This window comes from Cryptomeria japonica, chromosome 9, assembly GCF_030272615.1.
Source record: "Cryptomeria japonica chromosome 9, Sugi_1.0, whole genome shotgun sequence".
In the NCBI taxonomy this organism is placed as follows: domain Eukaryota; kingdom Viridiplantae; phylum Streptophyta; class Pinopsida; order Cupressales; family Cupressaceae; genus Cryptomeria; species Cryptomeria japonica.
The window spans coordinates 223416254-223429106 of record NC_081413.1 but is presented as its reverse complement, the minus strand read 5'-3'; positions in this window follow the sequence as shown (position 1 = coordinate 223429106).

Sequence of the window (12853 nt, the reverse complement as noted above, 5' to 3'; positions counted from 1 at the left end):
TGATTGAGCGCTCTTTAAGGGATATCTCATCTCTCTCCTGGCAACAATTTGTTGCCCAAAAGAGGTTGCAAATTCCACAACCTCCTAGGGTACTTACCCCACGGCCTCAGAAAAAGAAGAAAGAAAGTCCATCTACCAGTAAAACAGGGCAAGGGTCATCTACTCCTGTAGCACCTGGTCCTGTAGCTTTCATACCCGAATCCTTAGTTAGGATTCAAACTAGGTCTGCCACTAGGAGTGAGAAGGGAAAAGCAAAGGCAGAAGGGTCCCCTGAATCTGACCCTCATTCTCGGAAAAGGCAATGCCCTTCTCCTGCAGCACCTTCCCCTGCAGCTGTTTCTCCTACAGCAACGCTTGTTTCTATTTCTAGTTCATCGTCATCCTCTAGTAGGGCAAAGCCCTCTAAGCAAACAAAGAAAAGAAAAACCATCGGAACACCTCCTGCAGCCGCATCAGTGCCAAGAAGGGTTTTCGCAAGGAAACAATCTAAGACCTCCCCTGCTTCATCACAACCAGAGGTGATTGTAATTTCAGAAGAATCTGTTGAGTCTGAATTTAATGTTTCTCAGAATGTGTCCGAAAATGCTGCCCAGAGTTCGATCGTTCCTAAAGTGGAACAAGTTGAGACAAAGGAAACAGGGCATAATGAGCAAGGGTTACCAAATCTTGATGATCTGGCTACTGCTGCTATGCAATTTTCGGAGGAAGCATAGGCTTCTCCACCACAGGAACAAGAAGAATTTATCTTACAGCAAGAGGAAGCACAGGCTAAACAATCAAATGCGCCTAGTGAAGTTGTATCTCATCCTGAAGTTTGCAAAGCCATTGTTGTGTATAAGAAAACATTTTTAATGGAATTTCGAGAATATGTTAAAACTAATTCGGAAACAATTACATTGCAAACCCTGATTTTCCGATACATGGCCCAGACTGTCATGCAGCAAAGTCTATGGGAAATAGAAAAGAAGAAATTAAATAAGAAAATTGAAAGTCAGAAGCAAGAAATTGCTGAGCTGAAAACAAAAACAAATGAAATGTTGAAAGTAACTGGCCAGATTATGGAATGTAGGCCCCCACCCAAAATTTATGCTTTGTGCCTTAAAGAACAATTTTTATGGTTCTAATTAATGAGAATTTCCAGAAACCAAGATCCTATAATTCATAATGCCAAAGACTTCTATGAAGCATACCAGGCAGCCCCTAACTGGTTAAGAAATTCTCTCTGTGAATTCTATTTGCATGGCTTTCTAATACCATTTGAAATAGAATGGAATCCTCTTCTTTATATTGGTGATGTTCATTTAAGAGCATTTATGTCATGGGCAGCAAATGAGGCAAATTATGGTAGGCAATGGGAAACATATGAGGAAGTTGAGAAAACAGAGCCTGTTCCATTACGATCTCACAGTTCAAATCCTTATGCAATGTTGAAAGATTGGTTTGCTCTGACATATGGAGTTAATAATGTTTTAGCAAGAGGAAAAATATTTGATATCAGAAAACAGGTAAATGATGAATTCCAGGCACAACAATATTTATTTTGGAAATTGGCATTCTCCAGAAGTGAGAAAAGATGGGAAAAGTTAACTATTGGGTTAAGAAAGTCAGAACCGCATAGTCCCTTAAATTTCACAGCAGCTCTCAAATGAACCAGCAGATATATTCAATTGGGACTTCAAACAAGATTTAAACTGTGGTTGCCGCTGACATTCAGACCTCCTGTGCTAATGTGGCCACTTTATCCTCATCAGGCTACAAAACTCAACAATGAATTAGAAGACCAAAGGTATGAAAAATGCCGGGATTTCAGAGGATTTTATTACAAGTTTAAAAATCCATTTTAGAGTCATGTAGCAGCCACCAACTTTAGAGAAACCACCAGGAAAGTTAATGCTGGAAGACCAGCATTGGGCTCAGTAGGGGGCAGTGATGAGCTTAAAAAATGCTCATAATTTGGATGTTTTGATAAAACTTTTAAATGCCTTTACTTTTGTTATTTCATGGATGTTCAGACTTTGTGAAACATTTTTGGGATATCCTGTACCAAGAAACTTTTATATTCCTGCAGCTCTTTGTGATTAACTTGATTGCATTTATTGCCCCGTTGACTCCCTAAAATGACTGGTATATCGTATACAGTTTTTGAATGATGAAGTCAATCTAAAATGTGTGATTAATGAATGGATATCGTGTATGTGCCATACGCCTTTTCTGTTGCCTGTTACCTTTTGTTTCATAGGTTGTTGAAGAATGATCAAGTGAAGCGCAGCCAATCTCGGCCTTGCAGTAAAGTCCATTTCCTACACGACTTCGAGGAAGCTCCGGCAAAGACTCTTTGACTGAAATCATGGGAAAGAATTTTAATGACAAAGAGTGGAGTGCTAGATTCTCTTTGATCGGGTTGAATGCATAAACTCATTTATGAAGTTTGTTCCTTGATTCGAGGATATGTTTTTACTTCCACGTCTTTCTTTTATGGAGTTAGTTAGTTAGTTGCTCCCCTGTTTTTAAATAAAGCTTCTCCTCCTGCGCTAGGGAAGTATAGAATAAGAGTAGTAGATGTCATGTAAGAATCAAGATGATAATGAAAGACAGAATCTGTTTAACCAGAAGCAAAGTTTGTTGTTAGATTCCATATCAACAAAGCAATGTATATCATTCTGTTTTTATGAATAAAGTTCAATGAAGTTCTGAGTTTCATATTTGCGTAATCAGGAGATGCTTGCTAAGGGGGCCCACTTAGTAGGTATCTGTAGCTAGTTAGTTAGTTGTTCTTTCCTGTTAAGCTTCAGTTTGCTTTCATCTTTAAAGTTTTTATACAAACTCAGCTTTACATTGCTCCTGTAGCACAAGGAATCCATCACTGTGTCTGTTCCTGCAGCATAAGGCCAGTTCATAGTTTGTGTTTCAGTTGTAGTTATTATGGTTTCTGTCGTAATCAAATCATAGTTGAGTTAAAAAGCTTTGCATTACCTTCCTATAGCGTAGGTAGGATTTCTTTTCAGTATGTATTTCCGCTAGGATTTGACCAAAAATAAAGTATACATCCCCTAGTTTGACAAGTAAATGAACGTCTATAGAAGAGAGATATTGATCACTTGTTGGAATGCCCAATTCCCAGGAAAGGTTTTACTGTGATTTTCATATCCTTTTGTGGGCGCGACCATCACGCTCAATGAAGGTTAGGGGAGCCTTTCAAAACCCCAATATTCTGTAGGTTTAGGGAGCCTTGTAAAACCCTTGTCTTTGTGTTTGGGATGCTTTGTGTCCTGTTTGTGGCTTGGCTACTAGTTCGCTAACATTCTTATCTTTTAGCAGCATTTTTATGTGGGTCCCCCCAAAACCTATTTACCCTTAATCAAAAACATTTAAATCTCCATAGAAAAATACAAGCATATTGTCAAGCTCTCAAAGAAATAGCCTTATGAAGTTCCATAATTATTTTTAAGGGTAGTGTTGTTAGGGCCCTAAACCTTAAATAGCCAAAGGGAGAAAGAAAATATTAAATAGTTTACAATTATCCCGGGAAGTAATAATTTGAATATAAACTAATGATGTATGCAACAGGATTACCAATCACCACATACCCCTTCAACTCCTACACTAGAATTATTCACTTTTATCCATAGTTTAAAGTAACATGCCACTGTCTCAGAGGTAATATTTGTTTCCTAGATAAGAACAATGTCATGATTGTGTAATGTGAGTGGATGCTTTAGTACACATCTCTTGTTAGGGTCATTGATATCCCTAGCATTACATAAGATGAGCCTCAATGCTTCTTGGGAAAGCTCATCACTCTCCCAGATCTTAGTGTTTTTCAAGTGTGGCTAGGATCGCTATTGCAATTTCCTCTTGTGTTTTTATGAATTTTGACTTTTTGCCTCTTGTAGCCTTTAGATTTAAAAATATAGAGCTCCCAATGTTTTTTTTGTTTTGAAAGATAGGCAATAAGAAAACTGGTTCAATAGTCTGCGCGGTTAGTGGTTTTCAAGTGTGGTTTGGATCTATACTCTAATTTCCTCATGTTTTTACATATGAATTGTTGCTTTTTTCCTCTACTATCCTTTCCACTAACAAATACAAGCCTACCCTCTTTTATTTTGAAAGATAGGTAATAATACCATTGGTTCAATAGTCGTGAGAACTTAAGATACCAGCACCACAAAGGTCATTGGTTCTTTAGGAAGTACAGGTGAAGACCCAAGTAGTTCCAAAGCCATTATATCTTTTTAAGCTACATTGGTGAAGACCTGGTTAGTTATAGAGTGCTTTTCTTTAAAAAAAATCATTATCAAAACCTTGTGTATCATTTGGGTTCCCTGGCGCATACTCTAGAAAATCATCCACCACTAGCTTATAAAGCTTGTTACCTATCATGTCTAGTATTTTATAGTCAATAACAACTAAATAATGATAATATACCTTCTCTTGTAAATATGCCCATGGTTCCAAATCTTCTTGTAGCATAGAGCTTTACACAAAAGAAGAATAATGATTTGAGCTTTTTCCCTAGGTTGGTTTTCCTCACCCACTTCTCGCAGGTATCTCCATCGGAATATTATGATGCAAAAAAATGGGTTAGAGGTACCAAAAAATACTTGGGCAATTTATACCAAACCCTATTCCCAAATTTAACAACTAGGTAATTATCCATCATATCAAATATTGTACGAACAATAAAAATCTAGTAGGAATCAATATGTATACAAATATTCACATAAGAAAGTAAGATAATTATGTATGATGGTGAAAATCACATGAAGACTTATCTACCATACAATTTTATACTTTAGTAAATTTTAGCACATGGGTATCAAGTTAAGACAATAAAAAACTATAATTCCCGGCTCACAAATAAGGCAAGAGATTCTTTTTCTTTGTGTGTATATGTATATATTCATATGTGTGTATCAATTAAGTATGAGTTACTTTTTGAATTAAATTGCAATAATAGTAATAACATTATTTCATCAAAAAAATTTGGCTAACTAAACTTATAGTTTTATACCCTACTTTACATTTTGAAATGGTTTTCCATAATATTGTTGCCAATCATAGTGGTCAAATTTTCACCACTTTCTTGTAATATTAAACTTAAGTAGATAATTTCCACGTATGAAAAAAAATCTAAAAGATCCAATGTTTCTAGATAAGACTTTCTACATGTCTTACGTCATTGTAAATATAATTTTCCAAGGACCTTAAGAAATATAACCTTGACCCTTGATATGAATGAGGACTCACACCACAACAACATTTATCTCATTAATAATAACATATTCTTGTCAATGATTTATTTCTTAATTAAGTAAATAGATTAAATAACTCTCTTAAGATGATCTTGATAACGATGAAAATGTTAAATAGTTTAAATGTTCAACTTAATTTGAATCTCCACCCAAAAGTACATTTCAATAATATGATTAGGAATGAAGATGTTGGTCTAATATGAAGGCCTGCCTTGAGCAGTTCTAACCCTATTGTTCAAAATAGGCCAGACACCTACAAAGTGGCTAATTCCTAGGTGACTTTGCATTTAGATGTCGTACTTTTAATATATAATATTATACTAGGCCAGCATTCATCTAGAGCTATGCATAAGAAATGTTTTCGTGTGTCTAAGGTTTGCACAATGGCTACCATCAAATACCTTACTTGATTGTCATGTTAAACATGAAGTTGTTTTAAGATGTAATTATAAGAAAATGATTTATATATTATTTTTGTGTCAAATTAATTAGACTTCACTTTTAATCTTTCACAAATAAAACCATAATATTTTTAAAATAAGAAAGACATACAATTAAAATGCATTTAAACAAAACACCCTCGTGGATTTTCAATGTTAAAAGAAATTACATTGGTATATAATGTTTCATTACTATTCATTTAACCACATAGCAATTGCTAACAATATATCCTCAACGAATTTCCTTCCAAACAACCAATTAATAAATAAATTTATTTCAGTGAAAGTGCCCCGCCAATAGTGCGACAAAGCTTTATTCACTATTCATGAACCAGAATACGAAGGAGAGTAACTCTAATTCTCGAAAAGGGACATCAACTATTTCAATCACCGAATGAAATGGGTAGTAGAAGGAAAAGAATTCCTACATCTCTTGGATCCCGGCTTTGTAGCCTGTTATTGTTAATGTTTTATTTTTGACAAAAACCACTCACAACTAAATAGTATTCTAACTCATCTAATCAGCTATCTACTATATCTATATGAATACTTCCGTCAAACATCTTGATGGGAACATCTTGGTTTAAATGGAACATCCAATCTTGCCATTGTTGCAGCTCGACGTTGATACTAACTGTTGCGAAGATACAAACTTTTTATTGTTTGGCTGTGGAGGGGGCCATGCAATCTGGCCATTGCCGCAGCTCGGCGTTGAATCTAACTGTTGCAAAGAGAGAAACCTTTTATTGTTTGGGGGTGGAGGACATCCAATCTTGCCCATGTTGCAGCTCGGTGATGAAGATAACTGCTCCAAGCTTCTTAGAAGCATGTTTGGGTCTGGACGAGGATATTCAATATCCCTGTTGCAGCTTGGCGTTGAACGTGCCTGCGCCATACTTGTAATGCTGTTGGCGGAGTGATTGACAATAAACATTACCAAGAACACAAGAAGCGGTGTTGTCACTTTCACACGGATCAAACTCTTCATATTTATTATGATGAATTCACAGAATCGTTGTTAAATATCGCCCTCCCTCCATAAATGGTTCAGTCTTGAATTCAGTCCCATATCAACCTTCATCTACCAAGTGAATATTCACCTCAACTGTAACGATTTTTCCTGACGTCCGAGATACTCAATATGAGGAACCTTACGCTTATGAAACTGAGAAAACTGCTGATTGCGTTCTTCTTTATGGTTATTGTCCATGTATCGACTGGCGCATCTCATTGCCCAACTCCATGTCCCCCAACGAGTTTGGAGAAGGCCATAATATCAAACCAGAACTGGGCGTACGGGCGGCTCAATCGTAATCTTGAAGTCCCGACTTCGCCATCTCAACGCAGCCATAGCGAGTGAAATAAATATGTGTAGCTCTTCTATTCATGCATAGTTAGGCCGCACAAATAAAACCAGCTCTTTTCTAAGATTCCTTCAACTCAGCAGTTTCATGTTTATTCATTCAGTAGATTGCTGTCTCCTCTGTGAATAGTGAATAAAGCTGTATCCACCAATTCAATTTCAAAATATATCTATCTCGTGTGTGTGGTAGAGCAAATTAAACACATGTCATGTTTAAAGGTGGGTATCCCAACAACGTTAGATGAAATTAAGTGTACCTATCATGATAAGAACTCTAGAGATTCAACTCCATTAGGTTATGAGAAAAATAAGATTTCAATCCTACAAGTATAGAGCTTACTCATAGATTTAACTAAATTTCTAATTAGTTACAAAGGGCCAATTTACAACTCATGTTTGTGTCGTTACTTTAGCATGTCCTATCCTCATCACCTGTCTAGGTCTATTTTGTGCCTATTCTCTAGCTTTGAGGCCGTGAACACCCATTGGTGGGTACCATGGTGAGGTACCCCTCCCCCCTAAGCCTTATATTGATCATGTATGTAGAAGGACCATGGCACCTAACACCTTGGTCTAGGCACCATGGTCCCTCTCAATAAGGCACAAATTTAAAATTGGGGCAAGTGTTGTATTTTCCTGGTAAGAGTTGATTCTCGTGGCTTCGCATGACCATTGGAGATAGGCCTAATCAGTAATTTAACTAGAAGCCTCTATATAAAGACATTTTATCAAACTAATTTCATCCAAGTAATCTATCCAATGTATGTAATCAATTCTTATCACTTGTGCATCCATGAAGCATTTGTTATCAAGCATTTTTAGACATCTTCAAGTCTCCATATTCATCATTCAACTATTGTGGATCAAAATCACATCATTCCTATGCAAGAATGTGTGTTTGATTAGGGCCATTTCATACAACATATGTGATTACATTCAAAGATTGAAAAATACTCATCAACTATTCCATATCTCAGGTGTATCTTTCCAATATTTATTTTAGTATTTGTATTATTTCATTCAAGGTTAATTCCTAAATTGGAGTTTGACTTAGGAAATCACCTATTCACAACAATTTCCTGCTTATTTTTGTGTGCAAGAAAAAAGTATAGAGCTGAATTTGCGAGGATCGATAGGATTTTAGGAGACGAGCATGTTAACCATTTGATGGTGAGAAATTTAGTCGACCAGGGTGACTAGCAGTATGGTTCCAAAAAATCAAGCCAAACATCTAGGAATAAATCCAAATCATCTTCTTTTTCTCAAATATAGGTTGATTTCTCTGTACGGTGATTGTATCTCATTTGTTTATGCCCAATCTCTTCAATATTCACCCATTTACCCTAATTTCAATATTTTCACAATTCAACCTAGAAAGAGGCAATAAAACTCTAACCCATAGGTGGAACCTAATTAGAATTTTAGAGATTTTCTCTTAGATAGGTTAAGCATAGATCTATTAGGTCCCTGCCTATTTCATTGTGATCACCTTTTAAGAAACATTAAGGGTTTTTCTACCTTGATTCATGAAACCGTAATTTTCACCATTACATTTTAGTGAAATTGACTCCCTACACCATTACGTTTTTTGTTCTCAAATATGAATTGTATGCAGCTTAATTTTCAATTTGACCCCCATAGATTACATTTTTAATAAAAAAAGACATAAATTAAGAGGTTAAATTCATCAAAACCCTAATTTATTTTTCTAAATTTGATTTGTGGGTGGCATAATTTTTCGCCTGTGTTTCTAGATTTGATTAATCATAATTTCATTAAACATATCAAGTGAACGTTTCTTTGGTTATAAATGAAGTTGTTATCTTTCTTTTCTAAATCAATTTCAAGTTTAATTCAAGATCTCTATAATGTTTCGTTTTATACATACGATTATAGCTCGCATTTTTCTTTAATGCATAGTTATGATTTTCCATCCTCTAAGTATTCTCCTATTCTTAAGGACACCTTAGTGCACGATGAGATTAGTAACACTTGTTTTAAAACTCTCTCTCTTTAGGGTGATGCTTTGATGAATGATGTTGAGGTTTTTCCTAAAAAGTCTTCCTCTCATAAGGAGATCCTAAACGAAGAGGATGATATCATAAACACCTTCCTTAATGTTACCTTACCCTCCATTCATGGTATTACTCCTAAAGGTGAAACATTGATGATTTTTTTTACTTGTCCTAAAATTCCTATTATTTATGATGAGAGAGTCAATACTCATATCAATGATCTCTCTAATGGAGAGAAAGAATTGAAGAGAAATATAACACAATCCTCTTCTAATAAAAATAATTTAGCATAAGGGGGCAAGATCAAAATGTTGATTCATCAGTCCCTTTAGACTTTTCTCATTCTCCTAGTCATTACAATATTATAAAGAAGGGGATGAGCTATTTCCTTACATAACATTAAGAAAATATGAAGCCTTACATGATTAAGACCTTCCTTCCTAGAAAATCCTTCATTTTGGATCAACAGTGTGTCATCCTTTATCAAGAATCCCTTTTTCTTAGAAATAGGTGGAAGCTACGCATTCTTGTTCTCTTTCCTCTCTTTTGGTAGAAGATGTTATATTTATTCAAGAAACTCCTCTTCAAGATAGATGTCTTTTGAGAAAAGATCTCTTCTCCTCCAAGGATCCTCTTTACACTTGTCGTCAGATATCTACTTTTCAACTATTTTATCCTTTCTTGTAAGAGTATAGCCTCTTTAGCTTGGATTAATGAACATTGTTTCCTAATGGATATCTCCCTAATGTTGAAGGTAAGTATCCTTGTTTCTATCTTCCTTAAGCCATTAACATAGGTCTGCATTGACATCTTAAAGAGGGGCATATATATCGCCCTCTTTGTACTATCTTGTACTATATTTTTGCATGTCTTAAATGGGGTGTTCATTCTTGAAACCAAATAATTTGAAGACAATGTAAACTAGTGACTTGTAGCATCTTATTTGAAAATTCTAATTTCTTTTTTCTAGTTGTCTTTCAATCAATTTGTATTCATCTTTCCATCTCCTTCGAAAAGTACTTTTTAATAGAAAACAACATTTTTAAGAGTGACGTGCATCTCGAAATGCACAACTTTATTTCTATACATTATAAAAACTCAATCCTTTCGAATTTAGGTTTGTAACATCAATACCTAGGGCATGTATTTGGTTGATGAGCCAAAATATTATTAATATAAATGTGATGTATGATGATGAAATTCATATTATGTGTGACAATACAATCACAATTAATATTTCTCAGACTTGAAGAATGCATTTAAGGACTAAAGACATTTCTATCTGGTATCATTTCTTAAGAGAAAATGTTACAGAGAAGGAAGCTAGGTTAGAATGTGTGCCTACAAAGGATCAGCTTATAGACATATTTACCATGGAAATGTTGAAGGATACTTGAGTATCTCTACCAAAAATTAGGGTCTATTGCATCTCCTTCTTCAAACCAGATACATAGAAGTGGTGCATCTTTCCGAGGTGAGAATAAAAGGGTACCTTTTGGCTCCTAGATTTATGTGGTGGCTTCTCTCAAGGGAGGTGTGAAGGTTTTAGTTTCTTTCCTATGAAAAATTAGTTGTAGAAGAGAGACATCTCTATCAAAGGGAGTGTTGCAGTTATCAAATTTATATTGAGAAGGGAGAGAGAATTTTATAGTTGGGGAGATAGTTCTTGTTTGCAGTATTGTGTCCTTTCCCTTTACTTCAAAGAGGGAGAGGGAAACAATGAGGAGGAGAGAGATATAGTTTGATACAGTCTGCTATTGGTTGGTGGTACAAGTGTTTTCATCAATGACAAAGGGGAATATTATTGGAAACTTCAGTTGTGTTGTCTTTGATGTCAAACTTGTTTTTTATCGTCATTCATGCCAACCTATCTAGAATTGTCATTAATATCACTATGTGTAAATGAAGAGGAAGTTGTGGTTATTTAGTGTGTGAATGTAATAGATATCCTGGTAATGAGTGTTTAGGTGTTGTTATGTTGTCTAGTGGTGGTATTGAGTAAGTATGAGGTGTTTTTGGGAGTCCATAGAAGTGAAAGTTACAATATGTAGAAAAGTGTATTTAATGTCTTTATGAAAGAATGCCAATAATATTTATACTTCATTATGATGTTGAATTTCTATTTTGGACATAATATACATGTTCAGTGGATGTTGTACTATCATGATTGTATGCTCCCATATGCTTACATGATGATGTTGGTTATGGTGGTTTGTTGCTAGTGAGGCTATCTATCAAGATTAATGTGCATTTCTCCATTATTTTGGTTCAAGTGTTGTAGCTTGGAATTTTCATATGATTTCTATAGTGTTCTAGTTCAATTTTTTAATGTTGGCTTGATCAAAAAATGATTATGTTTCTTTGCTTCTGGCAATGTCAATTGTGTTTGTCTCTAGCTAACTTAGTAAATTTATATTATTTGGATCATACTCTTGTATTCTAGATATATGTTGGAATGTTGATATGGTTCTTACCTTGCAATGTGTACATCTGCATTGTGTAATTTCCAGTAGGTTATATTTTTGGACCGACTACTTAAAGTGCTTCATTGATTTTTTACACATTATGTTTGATGTCAATTTTAAAAGTTGTTCCAAAATGTGTGGTTCATGGGAATTGACTTAGGTTGATGTGTTGTGATTTATTTGGGTCCTCTTTATCTCCTCGTGTGGACTATATTGTTTGATTCTAGATTGGGTGGGGACTTTAAATAATTCATGTATATTTTGTTAATGGTCGACCTAGTGGAGGCTTTTAATGCATAACCTTGTATAAATTGGAGTGCAAATATGTGAATTAGAGTTAACCTTGTATAGATGTTGGGAATAAATTAATTTCTAAGTTTTTTTTTTTTTAAAGGATGTACATTTACATTTGTATGATATGATGCTCTATGGTATCCTCTTGAAAATAATAAGTAGATTGGCCCTTCAATATGATATATTATAATATAATATTTTACAATTATATTTCTCCACTATGAAGTTTCCTTTATTACAATGTTATCTCAATCATTTTTACAAAAGGATATACATTTAAGTAATTTTATTCTTTTCCAACTACATGGGGGATCCTTTTCCTACCAATCCTTCCACAAACTTAAAGCTTTATTTAAAAAAAGACGTATTTTTGCTTGAACTGATAACAAATCTATAGGAGAGAAATACACAGCCAAGGGTAGCCAAGGCCCATGTGTGTTTATGTTTCTTCTCATGTCCCTCTGTCTCTCTGTCTCTCTGTCTCTCTGTCTCTGTCTCTCTCTCTGTCTCTCTCTCTCTCTCTCTCCCCCCCCACTCCCCCCTCTCCCTCTCCCTAATATCCTATACTAATTTATTTATAAATTAATATATTAAAATATTATATCTTAATATATTAATAAACAATAGATTAGTTATGTCCAAATTTAGTTAGTGAATTTACTTATTAAAATTGGATATCCGATTTTTGTTGTAAAAATTCAAATTTCAAATTTTGGCTCGGGAATGCTTCGAGATTTGGCTTGGAAGTGACAAACTTGGAAAGTCAACTGAAAACACAAATGGTTGGCGACTTTTTTTGTAGCCAAAATTTATAAAACAAAAAGGGTTTCTTAAGGACGTTATCATCTTCCCAACAATATAAGGCTTGTGTTAGTTTGACTTTAATAAATAATTATTATTTATTTTCTAATTGAATTCTGACAATAGTCCTAATTGATAGACTGATTGAAAAACACTCAAAACATTCAAACGGTATAACATTTTTTGAATCCGAAACATGCATCACATCCTATGCTTCATCTAC